The following is a 12,750-nucleotide window of genomic DNA, read 5'->3' on the forward strand; positions in this document are numbered from 1 at the left end:
GTGAGTACACCCTGGGGCCTTACCCTGGAGAAACGAACTCACGTCCACACAAAACCCGTCCGGGGGGTTCCTGCCAACTTTATCTGGGGCTGCTGTCGTAAATGATCGCAAGCCCGGTGGTGACACGAACGGATTCTTTCGCAGTTCCCAAGACGTGTTGCAGACGTCGGGAACGGACGTCCCGGGCAGGTGTGATTCCTGGCGGAGGCTCTCAGGACGGAGGGCATGTGTCTCCCTGCTTTGCTTTCCTCTAGGAGCCGCCTGTGTTCCAAGCTGGTGGCCCTTCCTCTCGCCCACACGGCATCACTGCATCTTCCCCCTCTGCTTTCCGGTGATACGTCACTGTCCTTTCTTGTCGTCCAATGCCCCCTCTGCCTCCCTCCTGCAAGGATATTTATGCCGACGCTGCCCGCCCCAGAATAATCGAGGACCACCCCCCTCACCTCAATATCCTTAATTTAAGCCTGTACACAGCATCTCCTCTGCCCTGCGGGACAACAGTGACCATTCCAGGACTCAGGACCTCCGAGCTGTGGGGGCTGCTGGTCAGCCTACCAGGACTTGTGAAAGGTGCACAGTGGGCACCCCCAGCTGTCCTTCAGCGGGCGAGCAGTTAAACCAACGGGTGTGTCCACGCCCCGGAGTGCCACCGGCGACCCAAACAAACGAGTGACAGATACGCCCAGACTGCACGAATCTTGAGGGTCACGTTACATCGGAAGAGCCGAGTCCAAACAGTCAGGTGCTGTTCATACACCGATCTCGAAGTGACATCATGGCAGTGGAGAGTGGGTGAGGGGTGTCGAGGGATTAAGGGGGCACAGGAGCGGAAGAGACGTCAGTGTGGCTATGAAGAGGCCACACCAGGGGCCTGACACAGGACGGCCCGATTCTCAGCTGTCTCAGCATCACCGCCTGGTTGTGCTATGGACTCTGCTTTCCAGTGACGGGACCCCCAGGGCCACCGTGTAAAGGGCACATGGGGTCTCTCCACACTTTCTCTTATGGTTGCATCAGAATGTCTAAAAATACGAAGTTTAGTGTTTAAAAATGGGCCAAAGATCCAAACAGACATTTCACCCAAGAAGATACGTAACCGGCCAATGAGCCCGTGAAAAATTTGCGACATCACTGGCCACTAGGGAAGCTCGAACCAAAGCCGTAGGAGATACCCATGTGGCACGAAGAAAGATGACAGATGGAAACCGTCGGAAGGTTCGGCGTAAACAGAAACCCTCACCAACTGCTGCTGGGAAGGTAAAAGGGTACGTCCGTCTCGGAGAGCCGCCGGGCAATTCCGCAAGAAAGGAAACAGAGGCCCCCTTGGAGCCGACCCGCGGCTACACATGTCCGCAGGGCGGAGGGAAGCGCGCACGCAGCTCGGAACCGCGTTCCCGGCAGGCAGGGACGCGAAACAACGTGGAAAAATCCCTCAGCTGGGGAGTGGGTGAGCAAAAGACGCAGCTGTCCACACAACAGATACTTCCCAGCAGTAGAAAGGAATGAAATATTTTGAGGTCCCATAATTTGGAGAAGCCTCAAAAGCATGTTGAAAGCCACTGGGAAAACAAAGATGAAATTTTCTACGACGGACGGTCCAGCGCAGGGACAGCCTCCTACGATGGACGGTCCAGCTCAGGGACAGCCACGGTAGGCTGCCGCCGTCGGAGGGGCGGCTGGGGCCCGGCGTGGGGACAGGAGCGGACCCCGCATGGGCGCGGCGGGTCTTACGGTGGGGTGGGGGGTGTCCCCAACCTAGATTGTGGTGACGACAGCACAAGTCAGTAAATTTCCTGGAGTCACACTGAAAACGGGAGACTGTGATGGTACGTAAGTCATACCTCCAGGACATGGGGTTTTGAAAAACGAGTAAAAAAAAAAAAAAAAAAGTGAAGGCAAACAACGAATTTTCAAACGAGCGACAGAAACACACTGGAAGGAGAGAGAAGGGCCAGAGGGACAGCAGGAAAAGCAAGCCGCCGTCCCAAGCACCTTGAGCTCATAGTACTTGATGAATCGACTTGAATCTGGACCGAGTGGGAGCAGGCGGAGAGTTACTAACAAACCAGCAGGTGTGACTTGGCAGCGGCGAGGGCAAAGCGACTAACCAGACAGGTTAGCTGCTTTCAGTCGGGAGTCTGCGTGCAGCTGGGGCCCGGAGGTAGCGTCTCACCGGGGACGAGGGAGGCTCCCCCCCTTTCCCCAGGAAAGGGACACCCAGTGCAGACAGAGGAGCAGGAGGGACACAGGCGTGGGTTCCAGATGTCCCCTGCGCAAGTCTGCGTGCATTTGTGTATGTGTAGGTGTATCCATTCATGTGCGTTTCCGTAGCTCTGTGCACAGAAAAGACGAGAAGGGAAAAGGCCGAGTAGCAACAGGCACACCCAGGGCCCAGAGTCTGGTTTCCAATAATTTCACCCCCCACACACCCATTAAAAAGAACCAGAGCTCCCTGGAAAACTGGTGGTCTCTGCTGGAGCAGAGTGCATAGGAAATAAGCCTGAATCTTGTTTTACCAGAACATAAAGAAATGCTAAAGAACAAACACCCAAAAATTAAAAAATAAAATAAATTAAAAATGTAAGCATGTCACAAGGACACAGAAGCCAGCTTGAAAGGGTTTCCAGCGGTCAAATCTGGGACACTCGGAGTAGCAATATAATTCAGGCCGGTAAGAAGTAGCCTACAAAAATCCGTGAGCCCATGCATATAGATAATAAGTCAAAAGAAGTAAATAAACGGAGGAGAAGGAAAGTTTTTCCCACAGGACAAAGTCGATATGTTTTGCCTCAGAATACCATTCTCACTGGACAGATTTTAGTGCGTCGGTGGCAGAGGCCTAGGGCTGGAGAAGCCGCGTTTTGCAATCAGCCTCATAAACATCGGTTCCAGGAAAGCTCTAAATCCAGGAGACATTTGTTCATAAGCAACAGGATATGTTCACGGCTTTAGATTACGTCCCCCAGTTGCTTATCAGCGGCAAAGCAGCACAGAATGACTCTTTGATGGGTGATTAAAGCTGCATCACCAGTGAGGGCTGGAAAGCATCACGGGCCTCGGGGTGGGTCCCCCCGAGAAGGACACGTTGTCGCTGACAGGACATTCCAGCTGGGAAGGCACAAGCCAGATCCAACCAGAAGGAAACATGCAGCAAAACCCCCCCAAAATGGCAGGGCTGTCACCCCCAGAAACTTGAATATCATAAGAGGCAGAGACCAGGCGTGCTCCAGAGTAGAGAGGCCCAGAGAGCTGGCCCCCACCCTGGACCCCCGGACTGGACACTGGCCCGGAGAGGGACGTATGTGGAAGGCTCAGCCACGGCCGCCGGCAGCCCCGGGACACGGACGGCTGGGAGGAGAAAGTTGGGGACCCACGTCTGCGGGCGGAGGCTGGGAAGTGTGCCGTCGCTTTAAGATGGGGTCCCTTGACCTTGAGGAACCACCTGGCAGAAGTGTTGGGGCAAAGGTCCGTGGGGCATGTGGCTTATGAGGCAAGGGCTCAGCCACCAGCCACGTGGTTGTCCACATTGGCAGGGGGCCTCGCAGTAAGGGGCGAGGCGCTACTATGAGCCGTGGGCGGACGGCAGATGGAGGAGCGTGTGGACGTGCGCTTGTGTTCTTGCTGTCGTCCTGCAGTTCAAAATCACGCCCAAGTAAACGGGTTAAAAGGGCCCAAACCTCCAAGAGCTCCAAGGTGTCCCTTCAGCCTAGCGGTCTTCAACTGGGAGCAGTACCCGTCCCCGCCAAGGGACACTCGGCACGATCTAGGGACGTCCTGCTCGTCGGAACACCATGGCACTGCTGCTAGGCCCTACCAGAGGCCAGGACGCTGCCCGCCACCCCGTGGCGCCCACGGCAGCCCCGCGGCAAAGTCTGATGTGGCCCCAGATGTCGGCAGGGCTGCTAGGGAGGAGCCCCCCTTCCCTCCTCTGGCCAGAGAGAACGCTGCCCTGCTGCCGACGGCTGGAGGGGGTGCCAGGGAGGGGGGCCCCCCCTGTGTCAGGGCGACACCAAGCAGCCCGCACTGACGTCCATCATGCACTCGCTCCAGGGGTACAGGCTGAGCGGGTCTCTGAGGCTCAAAGTTCCGAGCGCCCTAGCCCAGCACCCGTGCAGGTGACCTTTGGAGAAGGAGGGTCCTGTGAGGCCATTAGTCGGTTCCCACTCGCTACAGCTGGCGTCTCTATGGAAGCCGGAAATCTGGACGAGGGAGAGAGAGGGACGGCCAGGCTGCAGAGACGCCGGGGAAGGGCTCTGTGAGTAGAGGCGAGGAGGTGGCCTTCCAGCAGCCCAGGACGGAGCAGCCCAGGCCATGCCTCGATCTGGTCTTTCTGCCTCTGGGACAGCGACAGAAACTTCTGTGGCTTAAGCCGCGCGGTCGGTAGTACGCTGTTATGTAGCCTCTAGTGAGCTCGTGTATCTCGGCCACGAGGACAAAGGAACAAGAGGACTCGGACATGGGGTTCGGGGGAGGTTTCTGGAAGACTGGGCCAGCCCGAAGCAATGGAGATCCCTGGCATGGGGAAAGGCTGTGGCTCATGGCCACGGTGGGGGACCAAGGAAAGGCCGGAATCTCAGGACGGACTGCCCCGGTGGCCCTGAAGCCGCCCCAGTGTGTGCACCGAAGGGGAAGGACAGGAAAGCAGGAGTGACCGGAGGCCACGTGCGTGGACAGCAGCGAGCAGCCCCTGTTCCGGCCAGAGCACGGGGACAACCAGAGCAAACCCCACACAACTCATGGGGGTCCCAGAGGCGCAGGGCACCAAGCAAACAAGGACCAAAGATCTCACCAAAGCCTCCGCACCACACCGAGCCCCAGAGCTGTATAAAACAAGACAGTTTCAAGAAGCCATGCCAGATCCGCCCCGAGATCTGCGGTGTGAGGAGCCTGGCGGAGAGGGGGCTGTTTGGCAGGGGAGGAGGGCCAGAGGGCCCAGGAAGCCGGCGACACACAGGCCCAGGGTGGGCACTCTCATGTCCTAACTCACTCAGTCGACCCCACAATCCGGGGTGCAGCCCTGCGAGGATCCCCATTTCGCAGGTCTGGAAACCAAGGCCCAGAGAAAGCGGTGGCTTGCTTAGGGTCACACAGCAGAGAAGGCCAGAGCTCCCGGCCGTGAGGTTGTGCTCAGGAGTACCCCACGGGTCTGACCCTCCACTTCTAAAGTCAAAATTGCAAAGGAAGGAGGATTTAATTCTCCTGTTCCCAAATTTGGCAGAATGGGGTGTCAGATTTAAAAACAGCAGTAACCAAAGCCAGGAAAGGTGGGACGGGCTGATGGCACAGATGTGTACCCGTGTGTGTGTGTATGTGTGTGTGTGTGTGTGTGCGCGCGTGCGCATGTGAGCGAGCTCTGTCGCAATGTAGGTTTTATCTGTGTATACAAATGAAAGTCTGTGTTTTGCAGATAGAGAATGTATCTTAACTTAGGCCCGCAGACCATTTACAAAAGCAATGCTTTCATGTTTGTACTTGGACACAGAGAAAATCTTTACTGGAAAAACGCATCTATTTCAAAGGCCATATCTTCCCCCTATAAGCCCGTTAAATTAGGAACTGGAACAGAGATTTAAAAAAAATGTTCTGCTTAAAAAGTGAGAAAACATTTCTTCAGATGAAAGAGAAAGTCAAAACATAAACACGATCAAGAAAGCTAAGACGAGGAACATGCTTCCCGGCAAGATGCGCACCACGGCCAACCCTGCCGGCGGGAGCACGTCCACGTCTGCCACGCCGGCAGCGCACACTTCACATCAGCCCGCTGCCGTTCTTCGTTAGGCTTTTTTCTAAAAAAAGGGAATTAAACCAAGAAAGGGAATGAATCAATGTAAAAGCCCAGGTTGGGAAAACAGAAAGCAAAAAAGCAAAAAGGTAGTTTTTGGATAAGAAAGTCTGTAATAACATAAGATAAACCAGACCAACCACTCACGAGATGGGGGGCGGTGGGGAGCAAAACCGTAAGAGCCGAAACAGCGTGCGCTGCCCAGGGCAGAAGAAAGAACGGAAGGCACTAGAAGTAACTGTTGCTCCCAGTGGCAACATAATTGCCACCTTCGAAGATTAAATAGCAATGAATATACCTCCGAGAGAGGCAGCACGCTGATTTGGAACAAATTAGCATAAAACAGACTAAAAGGAGATTAAAGATCTCCTTAAACACATGCACCAGCCCAGATGGTTTTCCAACTTTGCTGTGCCTTCGCGCCTCAGAGAAGTTGGATCCCAGGCCGCAGGGAGAGGTTGGCGGAGCTGCCCTGCCTCCAACCCTGTATCCGCACACACCTGCGGGCCGGTGTCCTCTGGCAAGCCCGAGGTGCAGGCTGCCAGGGATGCCGCCTTCCTCAGCGCGGAGGGGACCCTCTCGCGTGGTCAGGGGCTATTGGGTGCACAGACGACACCCCCCAGGAGCTGAGCTCCATCTGGGGATGCTGGTGGTTCACCATCTTTTGCTGTTTAGAAACTGCAGGAATCAGTCTCCAACCACGGGTCATTTGCGGGGGGTGGTGTGTGTCCTGAGCTTTCACGCAAACCGCCCTCTGCGCCTCCAAAGCGGTGGCCCTGACACATCCTCCCGGCGTCCACGGCTGGGCCGAGGCTTCCCAAGCTTGCCAGCCCACAGGCCACCAGCCATCAGAGAAGTCAAGCCCCCAGAGCTTTAGTTGACCTCCCCGTGATCACGACGGAGGCTGCCGGCACCTGGTCCTCTGTCGAAGCTCAGTGTCTTCTTCCTTGAATTGTGCTTCTGTCTTCTATCCTCTGTCCTCAGGACGCACAGGTTCCCCGCAGCCTGATGAAATGAGCCTGAGGTATGGGACCATCGTCCCCAGGTTATTATTTTTAAAAAAATTACTCGGGGTATTTTTTGCTGTGCAAAATATCTTTTTTTTTTTTTTTCCATCGAGGCATCATAGACACACAACAAACTGCCCGTGATTAAGGTGTACAATGTTGCTGATTTGGGACACAGGAAACTGTCGGCACAGTCAGGATCACAAGCACCCCCGTCACACCCGCCCCCCCTGGTCTCTCTGTGGCCTTCTGGGCTCCCCCCCAACCCGACCCCCACCCCCATACATCCCAGGACAGCGCTCGGCCTGCCCTCGCTCTAGAGCAGTCTCATACCGACAGAATAAGACCCTCCGAGCTCTTTCCCCTTCTGCACTTCCTTCTCCCTGTCTGGCTTCCTTCACGCGGCATCATTTTTCTGCCATTTATCCAAAGCTGTCGTGTGTGCTCGTGGCTCATTCTTAGTTAGTTCTGAGTGGTGATGTATCATCCCGCGGGGACCCCCAGCACCCTGAGACCGTGACCTGAGCCAACGGCAGATGCTCCACCGACTGAGGCACCCGGGGGCCCCTCATTGTGATTTTAAATTGCATCTCCCTAATAACGAATGATATCAAATATATTCTCTGGTGCATATCCATTTCTCTCTCTTTTAATAATTTTGTTCACTTATTTGAGAGAGCAAAAAAAGACAGCACGAGGGGGGAGAGGGTGGGGGAAAGGCAGAGGCTCCCCGCCGAGCAGAGCCTGATATGAGGCTGGGTCCCAGGACCCTGGGATCTGAGCAGGGAGCCTGATATGAGGCTGGATCCCAGGACCCTGGGATCATGACCAGAGCCCAGGGCAGATGCTTCACTGACTGAGCCCTCCAGGCGCCCCTGTTTCTCTTCTTTGATGAGTGTCTGTTTAAACCGTTTGCCTGTTTTTGTTTTCATCTTATTACTCAGCCATAAGCATCCCTCTCATATTCTGGACACAAATCCTTTATCAGATGGCTGATTTGGAAATATTTTCTCCCTGTCTGGCCTTTATCTTTTTATCCTCTTAATACCGTCTTTCAAAGAGAGGTTTTTAATTCTGAAAAGTCCAAACGGTTGGTTCTTATCAGGGCTCCTGCTGCCGGGGTCGTGTTTGACGAGCTCAGCACTCTGTCACGGAGACTGTCTCCGCGTCGTCTGTAACTCTCAGGCTTCTATTTCCGCGATAAATTTCGAGTTGATTCTTGGATATGCGGGGAGATGTAGCTCCAAGCTCACCACTGGAAACGTGGAGGCTCCAGCCGCCCCCACACGGTGTGCTGGAACCATCCTTTCTCCGCCAACCCACCGTTACGCCTCTGTCAAAAGTCGCCTGTCCCCACGGCACGTAGGTCTACGCAGACTCTGTTCTGCCATTGTTCTATTCACTCGGCTCCGTGCTAGGGCTGGCCCTCCAACTTTGCTCATTTTCAAACGTTGTTTTGGAACTTCAGGGTCATTTCCATGCGAATTTCAGACCCGGCTCATTAGTTTCCACAGAACGCCCGTGGGATTCTGATGCCTGTTGCGCTGAGTTCAGAGATGAGCGTGAGGCTGGTGACCCAGCAGCGCGGCGCAGCTCTCCCCGGCCCCGGGGAATTCTGGGACTTCTCCTGGCAGTGTTTTACGGGTCTCCAGGGCTCAGCACTCGCACCTTCCGTCAGACTGCCCTCTGAGTATTTCGTGTTCTTAACATTATAGTAATTGGCCTTTTACAAAATAATTTTAGAGAAAGCGAGCGTGAGTGCAGGGGGAGGGGCAGAGGGAGAGGCAGGCTCCCCGCTGAGCAGGGATCCCAATGCGGGGCTCGATCCCAGGACCCCGGGATCACGACCCGAGCCGAAGGCAGAGGCTCCACCCGCTGAGCCCCTGGGCGCCCGCTTCAGATTATTTGCCGCAGAACGCCGCGGTAGAACTGATGCTTGCGTGTGACCTGCCTCCGCTCACGCACTCGCTCCGTGGTCATCTTGCCCACACACCGGGGTTCCACACCGAGAACTGTGCCACCCGCACCGGAGAGGGCTTCCCCTCTTCTCCTCCAGCCCGGACGTCGAGGACGTCTTTTTCACGACCGTTCCGCCGGCTAGAGCCTCCCGGGTCATGTGGACCGGGGGTGACAAGAGCGGTGTGCCTTTGTCCTTGTCATGCCCCCGATCTCGGGTAAAGCACCCCGTCTTTCTTGGTGACGGTCCCGGCCGGCGTTGGCGTGTTGACAGTCGTACCCACGGAGCTCACTCCTTTGCGCTTTCTCTCCGCGGGGGGCTAACGGAAGGCTGACCCGGACCTGCTGCGGGCGCCAGGAGGGCACCCAGGTGAGACAGACCTGGGTCACAGAGCCCCTGCTCTGGTCCCCTGTGGCCAGGGCTGGGCCTCGTCCTCGGGGTCCCCAGGGATAGTCCCCAGAGTAAGTGGGGGGCACGTTACAGACACACTCCTGGGCTCCCCGCAGGCCTGTGACTCAGAATCTCCAGGGACAGCCTCTGAAATCCTCCTGCTGGTTCTGACGGGGCCGCAGGGGGTTCCGGCCTGGAGCATCACGGCCCGGCCCTCTGCCAGCAGGGAGCTCCCGGCTTCCCCTGCCAGGGACACTCTCTCTGTCCCCAAGACGAGGACTTCTGTTTCCAGCCAGAAACTGATGCCATCAAACCCCCTCTCTACAAACTCCCCAACAAAGCTCACTGAAGTGACAGACGTCTTCTACGGGCTCTGCGTGGGTCCCCCAGGGCCCCAGCAGCCACAGCTCTGACCCCGCACGCTGGCCGTCCCGGGCATCCCCTCACCGGGGGAGCTGCGGTGCGCCCCGGAGGAAGAGCCGGGCCTGCGGCCAGCACAGGCAGGAGCGGGGGACAGAGACGCCAGATGAACGGCCGTGAGCAGACTCGAGCCACAGACTCGAGCCACAGAAACAAAGAAGCAGAAACCAACCCACCAAGCCAGGGGCGGCGCACGCAAAGAAGAGAGAAAGCCAGTTTGCGGCGGCCCGTGCTCGTGGGGCACGAGTGAAGTGTCAGCTCTCGCCACGTGGGGACGGGCGGGTTCTCACGGGACAGTGGGCCGGTGTTCGCAGCGCGCGGGCATCCGGGAATCCCCGCTCCATAGACGTCTGGAGGGGCTCACGGGGCTACCCCCATCCAGGGGACAATGTCTCCAGAGCAATGTCCCCTCAAGAGGACACAAGGGAGCCCTCGCTAGAGACCCCCACAGACCACAGGGAACGAGCCACTGTGGGAACGCTACAGAAGCCACGGCTAACAGAGACAGACCCTCCGAGGACGGTGGACAGTGACGTCGTGGCATGGATGACGACATCGTGATGCACATGAGGACATCATGACATGGAGAAGGACGCCGTGACCAGGATGATGGCGCTGTGATGTAGATCATGATGTCATGGCATAGGTGACGACGTCATGGCACAGATGATGATGTCACGACACAGGTGATGGCATAAGCACGTTCAAGTGACTGACTGACTCGACGTCATGCCCTCCGAGGGGGATACCGGCTGCAAGGACTGAGCAAGCCCTCACACGACGGACGAGGGCGCCCGGCGTGGAGGATGGAGCTCCGGGGACTAGAAATTTCAGCGGGGACTACCCAGTGGGTCAGACACATCGGAACAGCCAGCAACCCGGGAAGAAGCCACCGAGGGGGTGGCCGGGAGACAGAGCAGGAAAATACGAGGGACGGCTGAGGCGGACAGACAGACGGCTGAGCCAACGTTCCCAGGGCCGGTCGGAGCCACGAGGGCAGCGATCCTTGGTGCTTATGTGCGCACCGTGGGAAAAACACGGACCCTCAGATTCAGGGATCACAGCGGACGGCGGGATGGAGAGGGCTTGCCGCACCCGCCCGGCTCCACTGTGGAGACACGACCTAGCGCCAGAGTCCCGGGGGTGACAGTGGCACTAAGGAGCTGGACAACACCCGGACACCAGACCCCGCGACGTCCGTACCTCAGCCCGCGACCTCCTCCCCAACCCACCACCACCCAATGGCAGAGGCAAAATAGGACAATTTCAGACAAACGAAAACCGAGCTGAGCGTGCAGACCTCTCCTGAAGGAACCACTGAAAGCCCTTCAGGAAGAAGCACCTTAAGCCCAAACAGCGAAGCAGAAACCCGGCCGACCTGCCGGCGAGCATGAGTTGGGGTCGATGGCACACAAGCGACCAACGCAGAGAATTTAAAAAGGCAGAACACAAACATGGGGCATGGCAGCATGGGTGGGGGTGCAGGGTGGGACCTGGCGGAGGCCCGTAGGCGGCCGCGGGCACGGCGCTATCGGACCCTTGCTGCCCAGAGGGGAGTGCGAGAGGGGAGGCCTGGCGTGTGCGGCCAGGGGCACCGTGCCGGCTGCCGACGGCGTGCTACGAATTAGGCTCTTCTGGAAATGACCTGCGAACAGAAGCAGACCCCCTGACCGCCGTGGGCCAGGCTCTGCATCAGCGCCTCCCTAGCACATCTCCCTGGACCGGCTCGCCTCTGCCGAGTGTGCAATGGAAGGGGAGGCCTCCCTTTCCCCGGTACCCCCCGAGTCCACTCTGCCCTGCCTTGGGAGTCACACCCACGCTGCCTAGGGCTTCAGGCCCCCGCCCACTGGCTTTGGCTCCTCCGACCCCCAGCCCCACAGGGACCGTGGCACTGCAGGTGCTGGCCTGGCCCACTGGCTTGTCCTGTCCACTCCCCATGCATGCCATCCTGGGTGGGGCTTGGAAAACACAAAGCTGGCCATGACCACTAGTGCTCTGAGGACTTCGGGGACCAGCCCGTCCAGCATCTGCAGGCTCCGGGGCCAAGCTCCAGTCTTGGAAGGGAGGATCACGCCCGCACCCGCGCACCAGGAGCCCATGTAGGCCTCTCCACGGGGAAGGCGGGCTCACTCCCAGGGTGCAGTAGGAAAGCACACGGTATGCCCAGGTTGGCGACCACACGGAGCGACAGGGGCATGGCTACCCCCTCCCCCATCCCAGCCACAGCTCCTTCCCTCCCTCCCAGACAGCTCGACCCAGCACGGATGCCACCTCTTCCAAGAAGCCTTTGAGCCAGACCAGGCTGGGCCCAGCACTTGTCCCTCCGACGCCCACAGGCTCAGCGCCCTTGCTGGGGCCCTTCCTCCTCCTCGGGTGCCAAGGAGGCCCAGCTGCCCCTCAATCCCGGGGCGTCCCATGGGCCCAGCACGGGGTGGGCTCCGGACCACAGACCCTGGTGAGCAGGACGTGTGAGCAGCCAGGGCCGGGGGGCTGGAACCTGCATAAGGATAGGAGCCCCGAGGGCACAGCTCCTGCTGTCCACACGGCCTGCCGCCGCCGCCGTTCCTCCTGTGGCCAGTTAGGGCCCTTGCCACGAACACAGGAGATCTGCTCAGGAACGACAGGGGTGCAGACCAGGCTCTGGAGGCCACGAATGTGGGTGGACCGCCCTTCCCAGGACCCTAGGTATCACAGGACAGAAGCCCAGAGACTCCATGGGCTCAAGAAACCGCAGAAGTGGGGGGCCGTGCGCAGGCCAGAGCTGGGACAGGGAGGGCGCCTGCCTCCCACGCCCCTCAGCATACCCACATCGTGCATGTGGCGAGGCTCGGGTGCAAGGTGTCGCTCTGGCCGGGGCGGGGGAGGATCTAGCCCGGCTGCTCGCGCCCTGCTGCGCTGGGACCGGGGCTAGGGCCCTTCCCGGTGACTGCATCTGCCCGGGATGAGGCTCCCTGTCCCCCACCAGGGCTCTGGAGAGCCTCAGCCACCACCCCCAGGCTGGGGGCCACGCAGGGTCCCCAGGGGCCAGGCCAAGCGCTCAGGATCCGGCAACGCCACGGCTCGAGCTGGGCTGACTTATGGTGTCGGCGGGAAAGCAAAACTCCGTGCAAAAGCATTTCACAAAGGGAGCCTGGCTTCCCCGCTTTCGTGCCTCATTACCATTCTGCAGGCGTCCTGGGCACTCCATACCAGCA

General features: G+C 58.3%; 1 protein-coding gene across 5 annotated transcripts in view; it reads right to left on the reverse strand.

The window, feature by feature from the left end:
• Nucleotides 1-12,750, reverse strand: part of KCNQ1 (potassium voltage-gated channel subfamily Q member 1) — a 307,863-nt gene that overhangs the window by 201,455 nt on the left and 93,658 nt on the right. The gene's annotated exons all lie outside the window — the stretch shown is intronic.

The sequence above is a fragment of the Mustela erminea genome, chromosome 9, assembly GCF_009829155.1.
Source record: "Mustela erminea isolate mMusErm1 chromosome 9, mMusErm1.Pri, whole genome shotgun sequence".
NCBI lineage: Eukaryota > Metazoa > Chordata > Mammalia > Carnivora > Mustelidae > Mustela > Mustela erminea.